Source organism: Candoia aspera, chromosome 4, assembly GCF_035149785.1.
Source record: "Candoia aspera isolate rCanAsp1 chromosome 4, rCanAsp1.hap2, whole genome shotgun sequence".
NCBI classification, from domain to species: Eukaryota; Metazoa; Chordata; class Lepidosauria; order Squamata; family Boidae; genus Candoia; species Candoia aspera.
In genome coordinates this window covers 35,850,803-35,875,630 of record NC_086156.1, presented here as the reverse complement: position 1 = coordinate 35,875,630, position 24,828 = coordinate 35,850,803, and the positions used below count along the sequence as shown (strand labels likewise).

The window sequence follows — 24,828 nt, the reverse complement described above, 5'->3', positions numbered from 1 at the left end:
TTTAAATATTAGGGCAATTTTCCCAAAACTTTATTGGCCTATTCTTATTTTTAAAAAGTTACAGAAGAGAATGTTCAGTGTTATTCTATATAGGTCTATTTGCAGGGTTTTATGGACCCTGTACGCCTGCTGTTGAATTTATTTCTTCAGCTCAGTCACCATATTCCTGTCTTTCTTGTTCTCTTTGCTTTAAATAATTTCTACAGATTTCACTGCTGAATTATCCATGACACTCTGCTGCTAAATAAATCCTATTTTCCAGTGGATAAGACAGCTGACTGCTACTATTAGGTAGGCTAGTAGACAAATATGGATCTCCTCAGGGATAATGTTTCGTGCTCTTCCATCCTAGCCTCATGCCATTTGTGGACCAGTAGCTAGTAGATACTGCATTCAGAGCAATGCTGCTTAAAAAAAGCTTCTGTTATTGCATATATAGTTCAGCCTTTACCCAGACAATAAGGCAGAAATCCTATACCCGTTTGCTTTGGACTACTAGGCCTAACTGAAATTTATTTCTGAAAAGACTTGCATAGGATTGCACAGTACATTACACCAGGCAGGGGTGTTTGATATCTACCAGCCTCACCTCCCACCTCAACTTCTTATTTGTACAATTCTTCCTAATGTTAATGAAGAATGAAATTATATAGCTATAAGTTACATAACTCAGTTGTGCTAAATGGATGTTAGGAAAAAGGAAACATTGCTTGAAGGATTTACCCTATTATATTTGATTTTTTTGGGTGCACCATATGTACTTCTATTGATTTATATCACAAACAATGCTGATAGCTTGCTATATACCTGTTTGCTTATGCACTCCTGGGACAGAGGTATTTTGTTGCATTGCTGGAATGTAATTTAAGTAGGTCAGCAGCACCAAAAGAAAAATCTGAGAGTGAGGTCAATTTTCTAGTAACCCTCTGGCATTTGTATTACTATCACTTAAATTATAAAGTCCTATTATATAAGGTACATCATTATGCAATACTGCAGATACTATGCTCCAGATACAGAATTATACATCAAACATCTTATTAGAATCCTTATTTTAATGAGATAGAGAAAAATCCAGTAGTGAGAGAGAGCTGTTGTTTCTTCTAGTTTCATTAAGTCAAAAGCCATGACAAAAAGAACACAGCTCACCTAAGTGTCTCTGATATTTGTGACAAGCATCATACATCCATTCAGCTAGGTTGTTTTCTTAATCAAGTTGTCTTATTGTCTGACATGTCTTTTAATAAAACTCCAGTTTTGACTTGAGCCCAAATCCTAGTGACTTAAAAACACATCCATGTAGTTTGCTTGGCAACCATATCTGTTGGCTTGCTTTAAAACTCATCTTTCCTTCAGGTGCTCAAGGCAGGGAACAGAGTATGACTACACACTATTTGTGCAAATCAGGAGGAGAGTGTATGCAGGCTTCACAAGGATTGCAAAGGCAATTGTGTTTAACCTTTTTCATTCATGGAGGTGAAAAAGAGAGAGCCTCAGATGCCCTGACATCTGTCTTGTGGGATACAAAGGGTGGTTGCTTAGTAACAGGGACAGCTGCTCTGTTAAAGCTTGGTGTACTCTCTGATTCTCCTCATCCTCTCACTGGATTAGAGTGAAAACAGATCCTGAAACTGGTTGCAGTGTAACTAAAGCCTTGACCACACCTTATTCTGGCAAATAACAGAATAATTGTTTCCGTATATTTGAATATACTAGTCATAATTTCAGCTAGATATATCTGACATGCAACATGATATGCAAGAATAATATAACAGCACTCTTGAAAACCCAAGGTTTTCAAAGGGCCAGTACTGTGAAGAGGCAACATGCTGCACCTGGACATTCACAGACACCTTCCCATCTCTCAGCCCTTCAAGGTAGGCAAGGGCAGGAAAGAGAAGTCACTAGGAGTCCTTGAAAGTATTCTGAGGTGGGTAGGGTATGGTAACAGCATCTTCTCAGACCTGGCAGTATGTTTTCTTGTAACTATAACACTGAGTTTTTACAGTTAAGCTATCAGAGAAAGAGGAGAGAGAGGGTTCCTTTCACAGGTGGGCTTTTTGCACGTCTGGTAAGCATTCCAAGTTGTTTGAAATGTTCTGGTTGGAAAATTAACAGCAGATTCCATCATTGTGATTGTTTTTAAGAAGTATTCATACATACAGAGCTGTTTGGGTTTTAATATTTGATATAATGGGGTATGTACAAACACACACCTACAAAGACTCTGCATGTGTCATCAGATTGCAGATGTCTAAAAGGCCACCTGGAATAATAGTAATAGTTTATTCGGTCAATGACCAGCAAAATTTTAAAAAAAATACAACACCAAAGTAAAATTGAATAGATGAGATAAAATACTACCATAAAGAAGATAAAATAACACATAAAATGTGACACACTGCTATAATGGTGCATTAATTACTTGTGCAAGGGTAAATCTAAAATATTACAGTCTATGAAGTAAATTATATATCATCTAAAAACAAGATACCTAATATGTTTAAATCTGAAGTGATAAATAAAACAGGAGTGATTATTTCTGTAACCAGTTATGCCTTATTTTCATTGCAGCAACACAGAATTTGGCTAATGCACAAATGATAAATGGTTTCAAATCTTCCAGAAGATGGTTCACATAGAAATTGTCTGGTCTTCCTGGAAATTTACATATTAGGAGCAGAATATAAGCAGACCTGATATCCCTGTAGAGTTTACAATGTAGTAATACATGTGAAATGGTTCCGATCTCCTTGTTGCCACATGGGCAGGTATGTTCAGTTAATAGGGTTTTGGAGTATCTGCCTTGCAGCGGTGCGGATGGTATAATTTTGAATAGGTGGCATCTCTTAATTATTTGGGGATTATTTTTCATTCCTTTGGTAATCATAAAGGCTACTTCCTACATCATCATCATCATCATTATCATCATCGTCTAAATTTGCTATGGCCACCTACTCCAGAAGACTGGGTGGTTTACAATGTCAGACTACACAATTAAAACTGTTTAAAACATAGTAACAAAACAACGGCCTGGACTAAAAAGCAACCATAACAGTAAAACATTTTATGGGGCTCCACAAAGACCCTCCCCTCACACTGGGGAACAAAGCCAGTTCCTAAGGGCCTTCAAGAACCCTTGGAGAGTAGGTGCCATCCATCTCTCTGGGGGGATGCTGTTCCAGAGGGCAGGGGCAATGACAGGGAAGGCAAGCTTCCTTCCAAGATAACAACAGTAAGGAGACTTTCTTCCTACCTGCAAAAACCACAAAGGAACACTGCATCTTATCCTGTATTTACATTTAAACTGTTCGCAACCAAACTTTTGGCACAAGTTCTTTGTGGCATAGAATTAGGTTTAGAGAATTAACCGCAGCAACAGAGACTATACAACACAAATTCTTATAGAAATGTATTTCAGGTGGCAAACTGCATACCCAGTGCAAATGAAAATAGGATTTTCATCAATATTATTCTAATTTATATAAAGGACAAGAAATTTCCCTGGAGAAAATAGATGAATATTTAAAGAAACAAAATTTATTGAAGATTACAGAGAAACAGAAACAGATTATGAATGGACCCATAACAATAAGGGAAGCTTGTGAAGCTATAAAAATGACGAAAACAGGAAAGGTGCCTGGACCAGAAGGGTTACTGGCTTCTATTATAAATGCTTTGAGGATGAACTTTTACAACCTTTACAAAATATGATGAATTCTATTTTACAGAGGGGAAAGATACCAGACAGATGGAAAGAAGCTAATATAGCATTAATACCTAAGGAGGGACAAGATTTGACTTTAACAAGAAACTATTGGCTGATATCATTATTGAATAATAACTATAAGTTGTTTGCAACAATTTTGGCTAAGAGGTTGAAAATAATTTTCCAAGAATTTATTCATGAGGATCTGTGTGGGTTTTTACCTAAAAGACAGTTAAAGGATAATATAAGAAATGTATTGGACATTTTGGAATACTTGGAGCAACATAATGAAAAACAAGCTGCATTGATTTTCTTAGATGCAGAGAAGGCCTCTGACAATTTGAACTGGGCCTTTTCGTTTAAAGTTTTGGAAGATATGAATTTTGGAGAGAATATTATTAAATGGGTAAGAGTGATTTATTCACAGAAAGCATAAATAATCGTCAATGGAGATCCACAAAACCCTGTGAGATACAGAAAGGGACAATACAGGGACGCCCGTTGTCTCCTCTCCTGTTTATTTTAGTTCTTGAAATATTGAACAGAGATATAAGACAAGATGATAGAATTGTGGGAGTAAAAATTAAAAAGAAACTTATAAATTAAGGTAATTTGCTGATAATTTGGTGTTGGTTTTGGATGATCCACTAAAGGAAATGGAAACATTAATGGGAAAATTAAAAGAGTTTGGTACACTAGCAGGTTTTAAGATTAATAATCAGAAGACAAAGATATTAACAAAAAACATGAAAATTGAGTATCAAACAGAATTGATAAAGAAAACAGGTTTTAAGATTGAGAAAAAGGTAAAATATCTGGGTATCACCATAACAGATAGGAATTGTATGTTATTTCAAAATAATTATGTTTAGACATGGAATGAAGTTTAAAAAGACATGCTAATATGGGAGAAATTACAATTGTCATTGTTGGGGAGAATTTCTGTGATAAAAATGAATGTTTTGCCTAGAATGATTTTTTTGTTTCAGACAATACTGTTTTTGACTGATGCACCATTTAAACAGTGGCAAAAGGATATATCTAAGTATGTATGGCAAGGAAAAAAACCATGAGTTAAATATAAGGTGTTACAAGACACAAAGGAAATGAGGAGGATTGGGTTTACCTGATCTGAAATTATATTTTACAGCTTGCTATTTGGTTTGGATGAAAGAGCGGGTGTTGCTGGGAAATAGAAGACTTTTAGAGTTAGAAGAACATGACCTGAGATATGGGTGGCATGGATACTTGTGGTACAAGTCAATAAAGTCAAGGTTAATGCAGATTTCACAAATCGCTATGTTAGATGTGCTATATTGAGAATACGGAATAGATACAAATCCAGGTTATGCCCGAAAACACCTTTGTGGTTCTCAGCAAAGAAGCATTTTATAAATGAAAAATAATAGGGAAAAACAAATGGTTAACATACTGTGAAATACTAGAATTCTGTCAAGAATACAGAATAAAAGACATAGTTGTCAATGGTTTTCCTACTTACAGTAATCAGAAAGATTCAAAGTAGACAAAAGAATTTATGATATTAAATATTGTAAGACTGACTTTGAAATGGATTTGTATACAAATGATGAACATATGATTGCTAAAATGTATAAACTTTTATTGAAATTTGAAACAGAAGAACAAGTGAAAGAATGCATGATAAAGTGGGCTAAAAATTTTGGTTATAATATATAGATGGAACAATGGGAAAATATGTGGTTAAAAGGATTTACATTTACACTGTTATAATCTTAAAGAGAACGTTTACAAAACGATGCACTGTTGGTATATGGCACCAGAAAAATTATCTAAAATGTATAAAGGTACTTCAGATCTATGTTGGAAATGTGAACAAGAAGGGTCATTTTATCATGATTGGTGGATGTGCAAAAAAGCTACAAGATTTTGGGTTCAAACGCATACTTTGTTTCAGAGGATTTTAAAGATTAATATACAACTGAAACTGGAACTTTTCTTCTTCAGACTGATGGATAAGCAGTTGGAAAAAAGTCATGGAACTTTGTTTTTATATATGATAACTGCAGCAAGATTATTGTACGCACAAATATGAAAAGATTTGGCAATACCTACAATGGAGGAATGGGTTGGTGGTGATGATGGAACTTGCTGACATGGCCAAATTGACTTGCTTGATTAGAGAAAAGACAATATCTATGTTTATTGCTGACTGGAAACCCCTTATGGGGGTTCTTTTCTTCTTGCACTTTATCTTTTTTATTTCTTCCTTTTTCTTTTTTCCTTCTTACTCTATTTTAATTTGTATTAATTTTTACTCTTATTTTTAAAAAATTCAATAAAATTATATTAAAAAAATCAATAGGATTGATAAAAGTTTAAATCAGAACCTGGTTAAGAATAATTGTTAGCTTAATCTAAATTTCTGCCCATAAAGCCTCTTCCCTTAATCCACACTGAAGACTTTCAACTCCATGGGTACATAAGGTAGAGAAGAAAATAACTCATACTGGGATCACCCCACAGATACTTCTGAATCTGAGGATGGATATGATAAAGCAGGGTTCCTCAACCTTGGCAACTCTAAGCTGTGCGGACTTCAACTCCCAGAATTCCCCAGCCAGCAAATGGGGAATTCTGGGAGTTGAGGTCCGCACAGCTTAGAGTTGCCAAGGTTGAGGAACCCAGTGATAAAGCTAAAACAGTGCTAAGATAGAGGATATAATTGATATTGACTTACAAGTAGTTCATAATAGAATAACTGGAAATAAGATACTCAAATATTTGGAATATTTCTTTATAGTGAAATATTATAGAGTGCTTACTTTGGTATGCTTTAATATTCTTCCCTCAGCAGTTCTCAAAGGCAGGTATAAACTATACCCTATTATGAAAGACGTTGCCCTTGTGGACAGGGTGTAATCAAAAAGCTAACTTATATCCTCCTATATTGCTCCTTTTAGAAGGATTTTCATATTACTTTGATGTATCCTATAATTTGCAAAATCCCTGGTTGGGCAGATGATTTTTTTGTTGGCTATTTACTTGCAGACCAAGATTCTAGAATTACATGGTAAATGGCAAAATTCTCTGGCTGCTTCAAGTAACTAACAATGCTGACTGACTTGATGTCCCTGTTTATGGAAGGCTGTGCTACAGTGAAGGAGGGTAATGATCTGTATGCTTAGGAAAGATTGCATTACCTTATTTTAATTTTATATTGTTGTTTGCCATATTTATTGAGTGTATGAAGCAGAATATGATTCAGTGACTCTAATAAAATTGAATTATTGTGATTATACTATATTTATTTTTAGTTTTACTCTTGATGTATTGTTTATGCTTTTTTAATGACTGTATCCCGCCTTCCTTATGCTGGTCTGTGACCATCATAAAGATTTAATTCGATTTGATTGTAATGCACAGGCCTTCACTATGAGGCAAAAACAAATGTCAGATGTTCATACATCAAAGAAGTTTTCTAACTGTTAACAGCAATTAGGAAACTTCTTTGATCTCTAATATCAATACTTAACAATACTGAAAGTCAACATTCATCTTCATAAGGAACAGACAACAAAGTAATTATATACAATTGATTCCTTCCAGTGTTATCATATAAGGATTGCTTCAATTCTCCAGAGTCAACATCAGCATTCAAAATCTTTGGGCAGCTGAGCAGTCCTCAGAACTATTGGTCTGGGTTCCTGCCTTGTATCATCCTTTCTTTTCAAAATGGAAGGGTCCACCTTTTAAAATTTCCCACAATCCCAAGAGCAGTCATTCCCATCCTAGTGCTGCCCTGGAGAGCGCTCATGGGGACTACTTGGGGCATAGAGTCATTTCAACATGGCTCTAGCTAGCAAATGCACATGAAAACATGGCTGCTTCCTGATGACATCTGCTCCACAGTAAGTGAATCAAACTATGAGTAAAAAGAGATCAGTGAGTTACAGAAGCCTAGTAGTATAAAAGGTACAGTTTAAAGCCGGTCCTGTGAAAGGCAGAAGCAGTACTATGTGAAAAGGAATCTGTGCTTAGAAATGATATAGAACTTTGCAGATCAGAATAAGCCGAATGCTGACACAACAAGTAACACACAATTGGATATTAGTTCCCAGTTCCTTATCTGCAAAATTTTGAAACAGACCTCAGTCACTAAAGTAAATAGGGATTTAAAGTTTATATAATGCTGCACCTAAAACTAACCATGGGAATACTCCCTGTTTTGTATCTTTGGGTAGCAGTGTCCGTGGGAAGGGGCAAGGGGAGGTCAGAGTGATAAAGCAGGGTTGTGGCGTTGCACTGCAACCCTCATCTCTTTTCCACATGTAGTGCAATCTCACATGTGTGCCTACAGAGGCAGAGCTTGCAGTGAGAATAAGTGGACGCTGCTGTCTGTGATTTGACAGAAATTATTTTCAGTACAGATGATGATGATGATGATGATGATGATGTATTGTAACCCCACACAATTACAGTCACGCATCTGGGGCTCAGTAATCATTTTCAGTACTGCTTGCTCACAGCATCTTGGACGTGATACTCATTGCCATGTGTGTTATCCACCTTGTCATAGTGTGCCTAGTTTGCAGAAGCAATTACAACAAAGGCTGTCCTTGAAAAAGTATTTGATGTGCATAAGCAATCTCTTTGCTTTTCATAATGAACTTAACCTATTTTTCCTTTCATCTCTTCTCCTCCCACTCTCTCTTCCATCCTCTTCAGTCTAACCGAGCCCTGTTGTCATCAGTCACCTGTTTGTTTCTTGTGCAAATTCACAACAATGTAATTCTTTTTACTTGCTGAGATACTCCACCTACTTGTGCTTCCACCACTGTTTTGTCTCTCTACCTTTCTCTTTGTTGATTCTTCCTATTCTACTATCCTCAATTCATGGACTGTTTATTCTGTTCTCCTTCAATATATTCCTTTAAATATATATTAATTTTATTGCTGAATAATCTATGCAGCTGAGGGTTGTCATTAATGTTATTTTCATTTTCAAATGAGTATCTAAATTAGAGAGGAATCAGTAGACCTAAGACTAACCAGTATTTCCACGATAAGCAGTCTAATAGAGAATGTTAATTTGCATCTTTGCTTCAATCTGTTCCACACAGAATTTTTTTTTTGTTATAAGCCAATGTAATACTCTAAGCAGGGAACTATTTCTATAATACGTTATCTTGAGAAGAAATGTTTGTTTGTACACATATTAGAATTAGAGAGTTGGAATATACCTTAGAGGTCATCTAGTACACTCTTGCTCAGTGCAGGGTCCCTTTCAGCTATGTGATAGATGGCTATCCAGCCTCTGTTTGAAGGAGAACTCACCACTTCATCTGGCAAGCTGGCAACACTGGCTTACAGTTTGTAGAATCTGGATGGTTATCCTGACATCTAGTTTGACCCTATTTCCTTTAATCCACTGATTCTGATCCTTTATGCTGATGCAATAGAGAATAAGTCCACTCGTCTTCCGTGCAACAGTTCTTCAGATATTTGAGCACTTGCTATCACATTGCCTTTTCTGAAGGATAAACATACCCAGATCCATTTTATAGCCAACCGCAATTAGGAAAGCCTGTGGAATGCAACTTCTGCAGATTCCAGTACAAACTAGTGGCATCTACTCCAGTAATAGACAATTCAGACCTTTTTGTTTTTTGTGGAAAGGTGAGTAAAATTATTATGGGGTTTTCATTTAACTGTTCTCTTCTGCCACCATTATCCACTGTCTTGCTAAATTCAAATTCTAGTGAGTCATGCAAAAAGAGGTGGCTAGGAAAATTTCTGTTTCCTTTTGTGACCTGTGTTTCTGATCCTTTACTTTATTTCCTATAATCTTCCCTTCTATTTGATACTGATTTATTTACACTGGCAGTTTTCCCTTGGACCATCAAATACTCCTATCTTGTCCAATGTCTCTAGGCATCAACTGCATAGCCCTCTCTTAGTTTTCTTCCTGAGTTATTACTCTTTTTCTGTATTGGTTAGTTTGTCTTCAAAATGCATGTTCTGCATGGGGCAATTTTAGATAACTGTTAATCTCTCTATATATCCTTTCCCTGGGTCAGTTGATTTCTTCCCTTGGTTTTCTGTATTATATTTACATAAATGACATTCAGTGTATCACACTAAGCTTGAAGCAAGGGTATCTGCAGCAAGCTGAGATTTCATCAAAATGTACATTGTAATTATAACATAATTGTGAACAGGACTTCTCTCCCCATGAGTAAAAAGCTTACCTCTGTTAAGTAACCTATCTAGATCCCAGACTTACCAATAGGCTAATAATAAAGACTTCACATGTGCAGTCACCTCGGAAATCTTCCATTTTCAACTGGATATTGAAGTGATATGGGCATGGAATACTGGAAACACTTCACTTGTCCTATCACATATTTAGGCAAGGCTACTGGGCATTTACATCTTGAAGGCACAAATGCTGGAAGTGATAGAGCCTCATGTGGGCTGTATCTCTACGTGTTGATTGCCATAGACATCTGATCCCTTTGAACACTGAATTCACTCTCCAATTATACTTTAGTAACTGAAACAAATTTTGTTTGAGGTGTTGTCTGACAATCTTCAGGCAAAGATAGCTCAAACACTTACACTGATCAATAGGTAACAGCACAGTTACAATCCAGCCTAGAATTGAAGGAAAAAGTTTGCACCATTAACAAAATTCCGAAGATTAGCACTGTATGACAGAAGTTGAGATAGCCAGGTAGTCAAGGAACACAGTAATCTAAGACTGATTTATTTCAGTATTTGAATGAGCCCAGGCAATGGTTTTCATCCAGAAAGCTATTGCTTTCTGCAGAACTGATTCTTAGACTGCATTGTCACTGTTACTCTGCTACTTGGAAACAGCTAGCCTACATACAATTAGTCACTACCACCAGAGGGCTCTTCCCAGTAGTCTGGCACTTCTCCATCTTTCTGCTCTATGGTGTTTGACTTTGAAATAGCAATTCTCTTGTGGATTTGGGTAGCTGTGTATTTGCTTCAGAGTTTAAGCTGGGCGGGAGGGATGATGGAAGGCAGTTCTGCCAAGATCTCAGAATTGGGTCTTGACTTCTCAGGGTTAATCTCAACAGACTTCTCATACTTAAATAGCTCCTGTTTGTCCTTGGAACAGAACTAGTTCAAGAGGATCATGATAATAACTCATCACCCCCATAAAATGTTACCACCACATTAATATGGCATGCCACTTCCAGTATCAGCAATTTTAGATACTCCAAATATGAGAAAAAAAATCAAAAGTTTTATAGACATGAACTTGCATTGCAGTGATATTTTGAGACTGTTCAAAATCTCATTCTAAAACATGCTATGATTTCATTATTAATAAAAATCTGTAAAATAGTTAATGTGTCATCTTAATTGTTTTACGGTCTGGGTGATCCAAACCATATGTCCCCAGAGACTGAAAGGCACCAGAGTAATTTGTCAGACTTCCATTATCCAACTATTTCATAGTCACATACTGATTTTCATTTCTCTTCCTCAAGTATTATAATTCCTCCAGAGGTCTGTGCTATTATACCATAATGCAGCCTTTGAAAACTCTGGGCTTCTTCAGCATCAGTTCCATTAATTTGCTCTATTGCTATATAGTACAGCTTTAGGGATCAGAAATTGGATGCCTAGCAATGATTGGCAGGACTGCAGCCACCCATTCATGAAAATGCAGCAATAAGCCACTCTCCTGGGTTACTTTCGGCATCTGAAACACTGAGCCTTGGTTTATGTTCCTTACTCCTTTTCAAAACAGTTTCTTGGCAAAACTAGTACTTGGCCATAATAGGTTGTCATTTCAGGATTCTGTAATGTGAGGGTTAAACCTCCTTGAAGATAAGCCCTAATTAGCAGTCTTGCTACATAGCCCAAACTCTTTTCAAAGCCTCCATTGCCAAAACCAAACCTTGATGTGCACTGAAAATGTAAAGATCCAGACACTGTGGGATTATGACCAAATGAGGAGGTTGGTAGTTTTTCAGAAACGTTTCCCAGAAATCACAGACCTAGATATAAATAGTACTTCTGTTCTGAGCCATCAACCACTCTTCAGTGTTTTCTGACCTCTGAACATATTGTATAAGCAACTTTGGGCAAAGCAGACAGAACTGAAAGCCTATTGTGGCCTTCTCTGGAAATAATAACAAATATTGTCATGAGATTTGCCCTGCAAGTCAAGTTGCTTAAGGTAAGTGAATATTAAGGTCACCTGTCAGAGAAAAGATTTATGGCACTAATATTACTTGTGAATGTAAATTTCCAAAAACATATAATGAATAACGTTCTGTTATAGAAAAGTCTGAAACATCATATGATGTACAAGCCTTTGAATGCTGTTTTTTAAATCTTGGCTTCCGTTTTTTTTTAAAAAAAGTAATAGATGTTATTTAATAGATCATTTAATAGATGATCATTTAATAGATGAATAATAATAGATTATTTAATAGATTTATAGATTTTAACATCTAAAAATAAATGATAAAATACATTTAAAAATACAACACAATTCTTCTTCTAGCCTTTAAAACAGGGCAGATATCTGCCTCAACAATCTTCCACTTTGTTTCCAAAACTTGTAATTTCCTATTTTAGCCCTATGAGCATGGCTGAAATAGTTTTGCAGGAAGCCAAATAAATGGTAGTGCTTGTTTTGTCTCTGATATATGGTCAAATGAATTCTATGCAATTTCCTAAGCTGACCAAATCAGGGTGAATATATTCTGAATATTTGTCCAAACATTGGTGCAGCCATCATATAAATTCATTTGGGCTCCAAAGAATGAGCTTATTAGGTGGTTTCTGAAGTCAATTAAAATCTAGTCAATATTTTTCAAATGAAAGGAGGACCTATTTGTAAGCTCCTCCTTTAGAATAGAGAGCAGAGGAACTACTCCCTTCTGCTATATATTGTATTTATATACTCCAATACAGCTTGTATTATATTGCTTTAAAATCAAATGTGTGCTACCATTGTTTTGAAACACATGCTGAATCCCTCATGCTTACATTTTCATGGCTCAAAATCAATCAATCAGTCAACCTATCTATCTATCTATCTATCTATCTATCTATCTATCTATCTGGGAGGACAGATATAGGCATTCAAAGAAATACTGTAAACGATTCATCTGAATTGAAACAACTGGTCAAATATTTAGGGATGGGAAATACAATATATTTAAAAGAAACCAGAATAACTAAATGAAACAATTCTGGGACTATTTATTTGACATCTGCTTATCAATTGATAATTCCTAGGGTACTTCTGTAAACTTTATAAAGGAATAGAGTGCTATCCCAGTCCTGTCTTAGAACTAAGACAAGGGATACTTGGATGGGTGAAATATAAACAGAGCTTCCACAATAAATCCTCCTAGAGTGACTCAAAAAGCTGCAATGTGCTATAATTAGTGTCAGCCTTCAACTAGGAGCCAGTTAGAACTAATTAGGCAAGCTTACAATAATACAGAACTTCTGACAGGTAGTTGTATTGAAAAGAAATTGGAAGCCATAATAAAAGAATTCTGGTGACTGCTGTGTTTCAAGAACAAGCCCTATTTATAGAATCAGTATTCAAACCCTGTGCCTCTTTCTCTTGCCAGCCCTTTATAATGGATTACCTGTTCCCTTCTTTGGGTAGCAACCTTGGTTTTCATCTATCCCTTGTTTATACAATGGTCTGATCTACTATCTACTATCACACTGTTTCTTTCTGCCTTTGGAGAAACTAACTCTCACTATAAGACCCAAATAAGGAATACCGCTGCCAAGTTTTCCTATTTTACATTACAGTTTGTGGCTTTCCCGTTAACTGGATAAGGGATCTTGCATAAATCATGACTGCAAACTTCCCACTTAGTGGTTTCTTTTTTTTAATGCTATGAAGTTAAGAAGTGTTCGTAAGTACTTAAATTTCTCAGAGGGAAGTTATCTGCAGTTGAATGATAACAAGGTGTTTTGTTACTTTAAAAGAAGTGAACAAAGAAAACAATATGCTATTGACGAATTCAAGGGGCACTGAAAAAAGAATGGATTCAAAAACAGGAACACTTGTCCAACATTTGTTGACAGAAAGAGGAAAAAACGTATCACATAGCAGAGTACAGGAACTGGCAGGTATAGGTGTATTTGGGGGAATTTGGGGCACAATTGGCAATGCCATGAATTCCATTTTCTGAGGGTGCGGCTAGTCACAAAGGACCTATTGATGGAGTATGACTAATGTCAAAAAGTTGTGGGTGCTCCTGGTCTCTATCTCTCTGGTTTTCCTTTTCTCATACACAGAGAAAGACAAAGATACAAAGAGATGCAGGCAGAGAAGTAGGTTACCATCACCTTCCATGTAATCTTTGGGCAGAAGAGGTTTTAATTTGAACTGCAATCTACAGAAGAGGTTCCTCCATAGATCTTAAGTGGGGGCAGAGGGAGGGAGCTTCCAGTCAAAAATTAGCTTTATTTTTCGTGTGTGAAACTCACCTCTACCCAGAACAGCTGTAGTGAAAGAGTAGAGGTGCAGGTGGAAGGCAACTCTGCTGTAGCAATAAGGTCCTTGATGGAGGATTGGCTTCTACATGGTTCTGGGCAGAGGAGGATTTTTTTATCCTTATTAGAGCCAATAGAATGGGTTGTTTCATAGGTTTCAATTCAGGGAAAATTTGTGAATATTTACTGAAGAGGGACTGAAATACTTCAGCAGACCCTTGGGTAAGTGGCTCTTCGATGAAGAGAAGCTTTATGTCTACTCGATTTTTTGAATAGGAGGATCCACACAAATGAATTGAGATATTATTTGTTACCTTGCATGGAAAGAAAATTATGTGGTGGGTGCCACAGTCTATCAGTGGAATTGGTCACACCTTTAAGAACAATCCTACAGGTAATAATGGTGGTGACGCTCACAGTAAATTCTGTAGTGGATTAAATACCACATTTGAAATACTGCAACTTGCTGTGTAAATAGATACAGGACAATAGGAAGAAAGAACATTAACTGTATACATAGTTTGGTAACCATTTTATGGTATAACCCAGAATTATGGACTTAAAATTCTGTAGCTTTACAGCCTTCTCATAATATGCACATGACACCCTCCTGGAACACCACGTTGGGTCCCAGTATCCTGTTGCAACAATGACAGAGGTTTTCAACTGCATTCTGGGAAAAATGTCTGATGGTAGATGTTCTTATAAACATAGTCTTTTGGTTGCCTTTCCTGAAAAGAGATGATTCTTTTCTAAATAATCTAAACCAGTATTTCCCAAGTGTGACAACTTCCAGACTTCAACTCCCAGAATATTCAGCAAGAGCCATGTTGACTTAGGAATTCTAGGAATTGAAATCCATACATCTAGAATTTGTCAGGGTTGTCAAATGCCGATCTAAACCAAGTCTCAAGTTGCCAGTTTATACTCCAATTCCTTATATTTTTATTTATTTTTATGTTACCTCTGCTGGAAGGATCTAAGGAGATTATGAAAGTTGTATAAACAATACAAACAAAAAATAAATATCCATATAGTATACAAGCCAACATTAATAACAACAGCAATAATAATAACCAGTGCCCACGCATGTCTCAGGTACATTCCGCATACATCCATCAGCTCCTGAATACCTATCAGACAACCAAGACCTCACAAGCTTTCTGAATACTAACAGTAAGGCTGCAGATGCCATTTCCAGGGGTAATTGATTCACAGGAGAAGATGCTCACCTCTGAGTCCTCTCCACTGTACTTCATGGGGAGTGGGGACTCTCAGTATGCACCCTCTGCTTGCATGCTTTGGGCAGGCATGTATGTATGTATGGCTTGATAGTTAATTAGAACAGGCTTCCCTAACATGGCTGTTGGTCTTTCAAGTGCTTCTGGTAAACACCAGGTTGGGAAAAGACAAACTATAAGCGGACTCTTTCCCATAGCAGTTACAAAACGACAAATAGCTGGCAGAATGCTACTGGTGCTATATCAAAATGAGTTTATTATGTATCGTTGCATTGGAAGTAAAGTGTGAATCTATGAGTTCTAGTCCCACCTTAGGCATGAAAGCCGGCTGGGTGACCTTGGGGCAGTCACTCTTTCTCAGCCCAACTCACCTCACAGGGTTGCTGTGGTGGGGAAAGGAGGAGGAGGAAGGAGTATTAGGTATGTTCACTGCCTTGAGTTATTTATAAAAATAATAAAGTCGGGATAAAAAATAAACAAAACAAAACAAAACAAACAAAAGTGTAAATATTATTATTCCAAAATAATGCCAGCATAAAATTTGGAATAAATTTTAGAATAAATGTAGAATAAATTTTATTTATTTTAATAATTTTATTTAATAATACATTTTAAATAAAATAAAATGTAGAATACCAGCATAAAACATAAAATATGGACATTCTTTCTCCATAATATTAGCAATGTTCATAGAAAGTCTTGGGCCTGAATGAAGCCTTCAAAGGTCCAATATTATCTTTATTTTCAATTGAAACAGTAGTTTAATGCTTTTGATTTGTTTGATTGCCTCATGAAGGATGGATCTTCCTGATTACTGTAGTAAAAGAAATATACCAGGAACAACAGAGGTGCCATATATCTCTCCCCTGTGCTCCATAACCTCAAGTATAATTTGACCCTAAATATCCTTGTAAAACCTTCCAGTCTCCAGGATGGTCTGGTATAAAATGGGGTGTTTTGGTATCAATGTCACAATATGCACAACTGCTTCAGTGACTGTTCCAAGGTGGACAGATGGCAAAACTAAAAGGGAATTTAAAGAGAAGTAATGTGGGGCCCGTTTGGAATTTATTTGCTCCATTATGGAACTAGAACTAATAGTAAATCAATTGTTCAATAGTAAATCAATAGTAAAGCCATTGCTTCTGAGGAAAGTTTTATTTAAAAATGTGTATCCATTTAAGACTTAGGGAAGGAACAGTTTTTGCCAATTTTTATGTATTTTGGGAACTTACTATCTACACATTCAATATTAAGCCAGGCCTTAATTTGTCCTTAAAATACAAAAAATATATGCCAGATTATGCATGCACAGCATGATCCTATATGGTGGGTATCACCCAATATGTCATATATACAAGCTTCAGCATATAGGCAAATAAAATATAATTGGAAAGTTGCTTTAATAAATATCTGAGCAGCTACTTTCTAGTAGTTGAGCAGATGGGTCTCAGACTGAATAAAAAGTTTCACCATCTAATATGATAGCTCAATATCATCTACACATTAATGCTTGGTGCCTTCAGTTGTTGTATTTGACATCAATATTTACTGAAGATCAGCATATTTGGTCTAGTGGTTAAGGCTCCAGGCTAGAAACCAGGAGACTGAGAGTTCTATTCCCACCTTAGGCATGGAAGCCGGCTGGGTGACCTTGGGCCAGTCACTCTCTCTCCGCCCAACTCACCTCACAGGGTTGCTGTTGTGGGGAAGATAGGAGGAGAAAGGAGCATTAGGTATGTTCCCCGCCTTGAGTTATTTATAAAAATAATAAAGGTAGGATAAAAAAATCTAAAAAAAAAATTAAGACCCCATCTCATTTGAAATATTTTTTTCCCAAATATGTAGGTTTTTAATTTTAAAAAAAAATAAGCGAGAGTGTAACTAAGTTTTGGAATCAGATGAAATGCTTAGTCTGGCACCCATGCATGATTGAGAGCAGACTCATGTCTTGTGAATTACATCCATTTGTGGTTTCATTGTTGTCTTCCACAGGCTTTGGAAAGACAGACCAAATATAAACATTACTAGAAACAGGAATCATTGCTGCTGTTCCCAGACTTAGACTATGCAAGCTATGGCTTCCAGCTGGTATGTCTTTAAGTTTTCACCACTGGTGCAAACCATATTATCCTTAGTGAGTATTTGCTACAGAAGTCATTAATGGTGAATTTATATATCATGAATCCAACAAAGCAACATTTGGATCACACAAATTAATCAATATTCAAAAATAAAATAATCACAAAAAGCAGAAAAAAGAAAATACTTTTATACTTGATACAGTATTTAGAAAATAGCATGTTTTTATTCTACAAACACATTCACTTATATCTGTAGTACAATAATTTGAATGTATTAAAGAAAAATTGCAATTACCTAATAACTATACCTTTTAGATATAATTCTTGTGAGATTTAGTGATATTTTTTGAAACTTCAGTCAGTCTAGTCTGTATTAGCAGGATAGAAGTTGGTCTGTTATGGCAGTTAATTACTACATTTTTATCATATTCCCTAATTCAACACATTTGCAACTTATATACATAAAATCACTTGATTCTTAATCCTTTAAATCTTGAAAAAAATATCAGATCAGAAGCTTTTCTTTTGTTTGAAATGATAAAATGCCACTTTCCACGTTTTCCCCAAATCTGTTATCATAGTGTCCCCCTGACTAAGCTAATGAAATGGATTTTATGGAGGAATCCCAATGCTCAAAAAGACCTTGTTTCTTTTACACTCAGAAGAGTAATAAATGCCACTTTTAAGAGAAAACTGTCATTTGGAAGGGTTCGTAGAGTCAGATAAGCAGTTAAAAAGACATAAAAAGAACCTTAGAGATCAAACAGAAACAAAGTGATTGGCTTAGTATGAAAAATGCCTGTTCATTTATGTTCTGGGGCAAAGAATTGCTGAAATTCCCTTAGTGAAGGAGGAAAATGTAAATCAGAATCCTTTAGGGATATGGGGTTTAGAATTATCTCTGTGACTAATTATACTTCCAAGAATTGAACTTTCTTTGATATTTAAACTAGAAGGTTCATATTTTATCTTAGCATCCTTTGGAATAAAAAAAAAATCCTATCATTTTTACAATTTCACATCTCCTAAATATGAATTCAAATAAAGTGCTTGAGCAAACAATGTGCATGAGCGATAGAGTAGAGGACTGGACAAAATAATGGAAAAAAGGTCTATCAACGTTTATGGAAGATGGGGCTTCTATGTACTGAGACAGTGTCCCACGTGGTGTGAACAGAAGCAGGAGGGGGACTCATTGCCTTCTGAACTATCTGAAGGTCTCACTGTGACTGGATCACTGTGTAAACAGCCGGTTGGATTAGCCGATGTGAGCTTAATCCAGCAGACTTCTTCTTACACTCAGAGCAGTGCCTGCACTGCAAAGCAGAGAAATAGCATCTATTAGCATTTGCCTCTCTTCCCCAATACATGTTTAGTGCTGTCAAAACTGAGCCTACCAATCTATCCTTTATGTAGATCTATGCACATAACCTGAAACACTATAAGGAACTCTCAGCTGACAGCGGAGTTAGAGAAAAGGTTTTAGCATTCAAATTCTTATAACTCAACAGGCTTGAATTGATTCTTCTGCTACATTTTCTTGATGTTAGTAAGATCACTAAAATATCTTTCAAGAACATAGTCAGTTATGATTGCTCTCTCTATTTCATAGTTTTAAGTGAGAGAACACCCAAGCAGATTGTAATTCCCAAAGTAGAGTAAAGTAATAAAAAAGATAGTTAGAAATACAGAACTTTGTTCTAGTGAAGTAACAGATCAGAACCTCGGTTAGTGTCAGGCAATTGTAGATAACATTTATCATGATTTAAGGACTCCCATGTCCCACTGCAGACTCATATTATTATACATAGAATAATAAAGACCGCAAGAATTACATTCCCAGGTTTTCATTATGTTCTTACATTCCTATACCCAAATGACAGCTTGTGAGATATGCAGCAGAGATCACTGGATTTTCCACCCATTTTGCTTTTCCATTTCCTTTGTGTGAATTGACACCAAAAACAGATGTGATGGTTCGATGAAAAACAAAATTTTAGAATTTGAACACTTGGTTTTTATTTTGGCTAATTTCCACTGTCAGTAGTTATGATTAAAACCTTAAACAGACTTATTAAGTAAAGTCCACTGAATACTGTGGATTTTAATTCTGCAAATATGTACAGGATTGCTACCTGGTTGCTGGCTAATCACAGTAAAATTTCTGTCAACATGCAAATGACTGTACTATTAAATAGCTAAATTCACTTTCTTAGGATACGTTTCAGAATTAGACATACAGGAATACATGATGACAAGTAATTAGTGCACTGCAGTTTTGGTCTGAAATGGCAGATCTGTGTACCTGTTTATATGAGAACTGGCAATAATGCAGGAATTAGAAAACAGAAGTTTAAGTCTGCTTTAAAGCTTTCAGTACAGTTTTCATGTGCTACCTTTTTCAATTGGCAGGCAAGCATGGCATCAATTATCTGCAGTGGTAATCAAGTAGGTATAGAAGGCCACAAAAAAGGTGGGCTGATTCTAAATTTGGTGTGTGTGTGTGTGTGTGTCTGTCTGTATGCCATTCTTCTGTATATGTAATATGTGCTGATGGATATTGAGAAATGTGTTGTTGAAAAAAGGGAAGCAAAGGTGATAAAGTAGTTGTAAGAATTGTCTATTCTAAAACACCATCAGACTCATAAGCAGGATCACAAAGATATCTGATTTATTAAAGAATAGTATGTGGGATCACAAAGAAAGCTGAGAATGGAAGAAGCGCGCCAAATGCAAACTAAAAACCCTCGGTACAAATGAGATCCCTCCCCCCGTAGAATCTTCCCAAGCTCACAATCCCAGGTGCTCCTAACGGCTTCTGATGGTACGTGGGAAAAGTCCTTGAGCAGAGCACATAACCCAAACACATTCCATTGAAATGAACATAGATACAGAGCTTGGCACAAGGTTTCACAGCAGCTCCCTTCCAAACAGAAACGCGCGTCAGCGCCATGGCATGTGAAACTTTACGATGTACCGTGCACATTGAAACAGTGAACATGACATACTGCCCCCCCAAAAGAAAGAAAACACTAAGCAGCAGGCTTCAAAGGGTAAGCCAAGTGGAAACAGTTAACTAAATCAGGAGCATTAACGTGGCGAGCAGGCACCCATTCAGAATGAGGAAAGTGTTTCCAGCAGATCAGGTACTGGAGGGTGCCTCAAAGCTTGCGAGAATCAACGACCTCCTTGACTTCAAAGTGCTGCTGGCCGTCAATCATGATTGGAGGAGGAGGTTGGGGATGCCAGCGGAAAGAGTGGTGGACAGGCTTGAGCAGGCTGCAATGGAAAACAGGGTGCAAGCGTTTCAAATTGTGAGGCAGGTCCAACTTAACAGTAACTGGATTGATAAGACCAACAATAGGGAAAGGACCAATGAACTTGGGAGCAAGTTTTTTAGAGGGTTGTGGGGACTTGATGAATTTCGTAGAGAGATATACTTGATCCCCAATTTTGAAATCGTGTTGCAAAGAACGTTTATCGGCTTGAAGCTTGTAAGCAGCCTGGGCATCAGCCAAAGCCTGTTGAATCACCAGCCAGGAATCAGCCAGCTTAACAGCCCAGTCAGAGGCAGAACAGGATTGGGGAGGGGTTTGTGGCAGCTCAGGGATGGGAACAAAGTTGTGACCAGAAACCACACGAAAAGGGGTTTGCCTCTGATGGACAGCATTGTTGTAAGCCACTTCAGCAAAAGGCAGCAAGTCCACCCAATTGTCCTGATGGTAGTTTATGTATGCTCTAAGGAATTGTTCAAGGGCAGAGTTCAAAACGTCAGTAGATCCATCAGTCTCAGGATGTGACGATGCGGACAGCGCCTGTTCGGTGCCAATCAATTTTAAAAATGATTTCCAAAACTGGGAAATGAACTGTGTCCCGCGGTCACTGACCAAATTAGAGGGGCTACCGTGGAGACAGTAGATGTGGATGAGTAATAGGCGGGCCAATTGCGGGGCCGACGGGATGGACGCACATGGAATGAAATGGGCTTGTTTGGATAAAAAATCTTTTACAACCCAAATGACAGTTTTCTTCTGACTGGGAGGTAGGTCCACAATAAAATCCATAGAAATCTCATCCCAGGGACGGGATGGGCTGGCCACTGGCTGTAGAAGCATCTGTGGTTTACCTCCTTTACGCTTTGACATGGCACAAACAGGACAGGAAGCAACATAGTCTTTTACATCACGCCTTAAGGTTGGCCACCAAAATTGACAGTGAACCAAATGCAAGGTTTTGACAAAACCAAAGTGTCCAGCAAGTTTATCATCATGGGAATGCTGCAAAACATCAGCTCTTAAAGTTTCAGGCACATAGAGGTGGTGTTCCACCCATGCCAGACCGTTTTCAAAAGAAACATTGTCTCTATTAGCTAGCAACCAAGTGTCAGATTTCAGCGCCTGAAGAAAGTCCTTCTGTAACTGACAAGGAACTTGCACTCTCCACTTCCCAGACGGGGCTGGGGGCGGGGTTGCCTGCGCATGGGTCTGGCTCCGAGTGACGGCAACCAAGCCCAGTTGTGGTTCAATTAGAACAGTTCCAACTATATCTGCCACGTGGTCAAGGTCCTGAGGTAAACGTGACAAAACATTGGCCAGAAAGTTTTTCTTTCCTGGAATAAATTTTAGCTGGAAGTTAAGGCGACTGAAAAACTGAGCCCAGCGAATTTATTTAGGACTGAGACGCCGGGGGATGCGGAGGGCTTCCAAATTCCTGTGATCAGTCCAAACCTCGAAAGGGCATTTAGCACCTTCTAGGAGGTGATGCCAGGCTTCCTAAGCGGCTTTTACAGCAAAAGCCTCTTTTTCCCAAACATGCCACTGGCGTTTAGTTTCAGAAAATTTTCTGGACAAATAAGTGCAGGGTTTCAAGTGATTTTCAGAATCTCTCTGTAACAATATAGCCCCAACTGAGAAGTCAGAAGCATCAACTTGGACCACAAATGGGCGTTCAGGATCGGGGTGCTGTAAAATAGGCTCAGCAGTGAAGAGGGTTTTTAACTTCTCGAATACTGCCTGGCATTCAGGCGTCCAATTCAGCACTGCCCCAGGGTTTTTTACCTTGCGTGTCTCCCCCAAACCCTTGGTACAGAGCAAATCAGTAAGGGGCAAAGCAATCTCAGCGAACCCCTGGATAAATTGGCGATAGTAATTACTGAACCCTAGGAAACTTTGCAATTGCATTGGGTGCAGGGACGTTCCCAACTTAAAATCGCCTGAATTTTTTCAGGGTCCATTTCAATGCCCTTGTCAGATACCCTATAGCCTAGATAGTCAAGTTGGGTTCTGTGAAACTCACATTTGGAAAGCTTGGCATAAAGCTTGGCATCTCTAAGCTTACTTAACACCTGTTTGAGAAGGCGTTCGTGTTCCTCCTCGGATTCAGTGTAAATGAGCACATTGTCCAAATAAACCAGGACCCCTTTAAACAAATGATCATGTAATACTTCATTAATCAATTGCATGAAGACTCCGGGTGCCCCTGCTAACCCAAAAGGGAGGACTTTGTACTGAAATGAACCCAGTGGACAATTAAAAGCGGTTTTCCACTCATCTCCAGCTCGTATGCGGATGTGAAAATAGGCTTCACGAAGATCGAGCTTGGAGAAAATCTTGCCCTTTGACAAATGAGCTAACAAGTCCTTCATGAGCGGCCGAGGGTATTTGTTGCAGATTGAGATGGAATTTAACCCGATAGTCTGTACAGAGTCGAAGCGTGCCATCTTTCTTTTCCCGGAATAGCACAGGGGCCCCAACTGGGGAATTTGCAGGTTCAATAAACCTCCTTGACAGATTTTTGTCGATAAAGTCCCGTAATGCCCCAAGCTCCTTCTGAGTCATTGGATAAATTTTTGGCTTGGGCAATTGACTGTTAGGAACCATCTCTGTTGCACAATCAGTTTTCCAATGGGGAGGTAGCTGATCTGCTTCCATTTCTCCAAAGACGTCTGCAAAATCTTGGTATCGATCGGGCAAGCCTTCTAAACATGCCAAACTAGGGCACGGCGTGGCAATTGCAGCCCTTCCAACCCCCGCACTTGCAGCCCTCTCCACGGTAGGGGCTTGGTAAAACCCATCCTTAAAAGTCAGAGTTCTTTGTTCCCAGTTTATATATGGGCTTTGATAGGTCAACCAGGGAATCCCCAGAATTACCAAGGGGTTGCCAACAGGTGCCACTACAAATTTTAAAGTCTCAAGGTGGCTGCCCATTTGCATTGCGACAATTCCAGTGAAATGGGTTGCCCCCTCCCCCCCACTGTTGAACCATCCAACTGTGTGAAGATCAAAGGCTGCTGGAGGGGAAAGCTAGGCAGGTCCAAAGCAGCAACCAGATCAGGGTGAATCAAACACCTGGAACACCCAGAGTCAACTAAAGCCCAGACCTCTGTAGTCTTTGTGCGGGAGCCCAATTTCACTTTTACTGTTAGAATGGGACAGTCAGCACTCACCATAGCATCCTCACGCCCATCCTCCTCCACCTGCCCACAGATGCTCTTCATGGCAGGTGGCTGGCGTTTCCCGCCGGCTCCTTAGAGTCGTCTTCAGCGTCTCCTGAGAAGTAGAGTACTTCCTCAGCATCGTCTGCCCCCTTGGCTGCTGTCATCCGCCGTGAGGGGGGCAGCAATTTGGCTGGCTCGATCTCCAGCCTTGGCTTTTGGGCAATCAACTGCTCGATGCCCTTCCTTTCCGCATTGGAGACACTGACCCCTCGCATAGCGCCAATCTCTCTCCTCTTCCCAGGCTCTATAGCCTGGCCGGGTAGCAGTTGCAGCACTTCGGGGTCCCCTCACGGTAGCTGGTTGTTTTTCAGGTCGTTTGGTTTGCATGAAGGTATGCTGGGCATGCTCAGCTTTGCCGGCCAGACAGATCCATTCGTACAATGTCTCTGGGTCGTCTCTACACAACGCCCACCGCAGGATGTCCCTGTTGAGTCCCTCTTTAAACCATTCTATTAAGGTTGACTGAGACCAGTCGGGGATTTTCCCAGCTAAAGCCTTAAACTCCAGGGTGTAATCAGCTACAGACAGTTGGCCCTGGGTAAGATCCTTCAGTGCCTTTTTAGTCTTTGCCTTGGCTAGAGGATCCTCAAAATGCAGCTTTAACGCCCACATGAATTCCTCAAAATTCTCAAGCTCAGGGGAGTCAACCTCACTTAATTGAACATACCAGTCAGCCGCTCGTCCCTTCAGCTTGGTGACAATGGCAGTTATTTTAGCCTCTTCGGAAGGGAAGTATGGTCCAAACTGCCTCATGTAACTTTTAGCATTAGTGAGAAAGAAAGACAACTTAGTTGGATCCCCATC

The 24,828-nt window shown here is 38.3% G+C and overlaps 1 protein-coding gene across 2 annotated transcripts in view; it reads right to left on the bottom strand.

The window, feature by feature from the left end:
• The window catches only part of CHN2 (chimerin 2), a 152,904-nt gene that overhangs the window by 34,346 nt on the left and 93,730 nt on the right, over nucleotides 1-24,828 (bottom strand). The window lies entirely within an intron of this gene.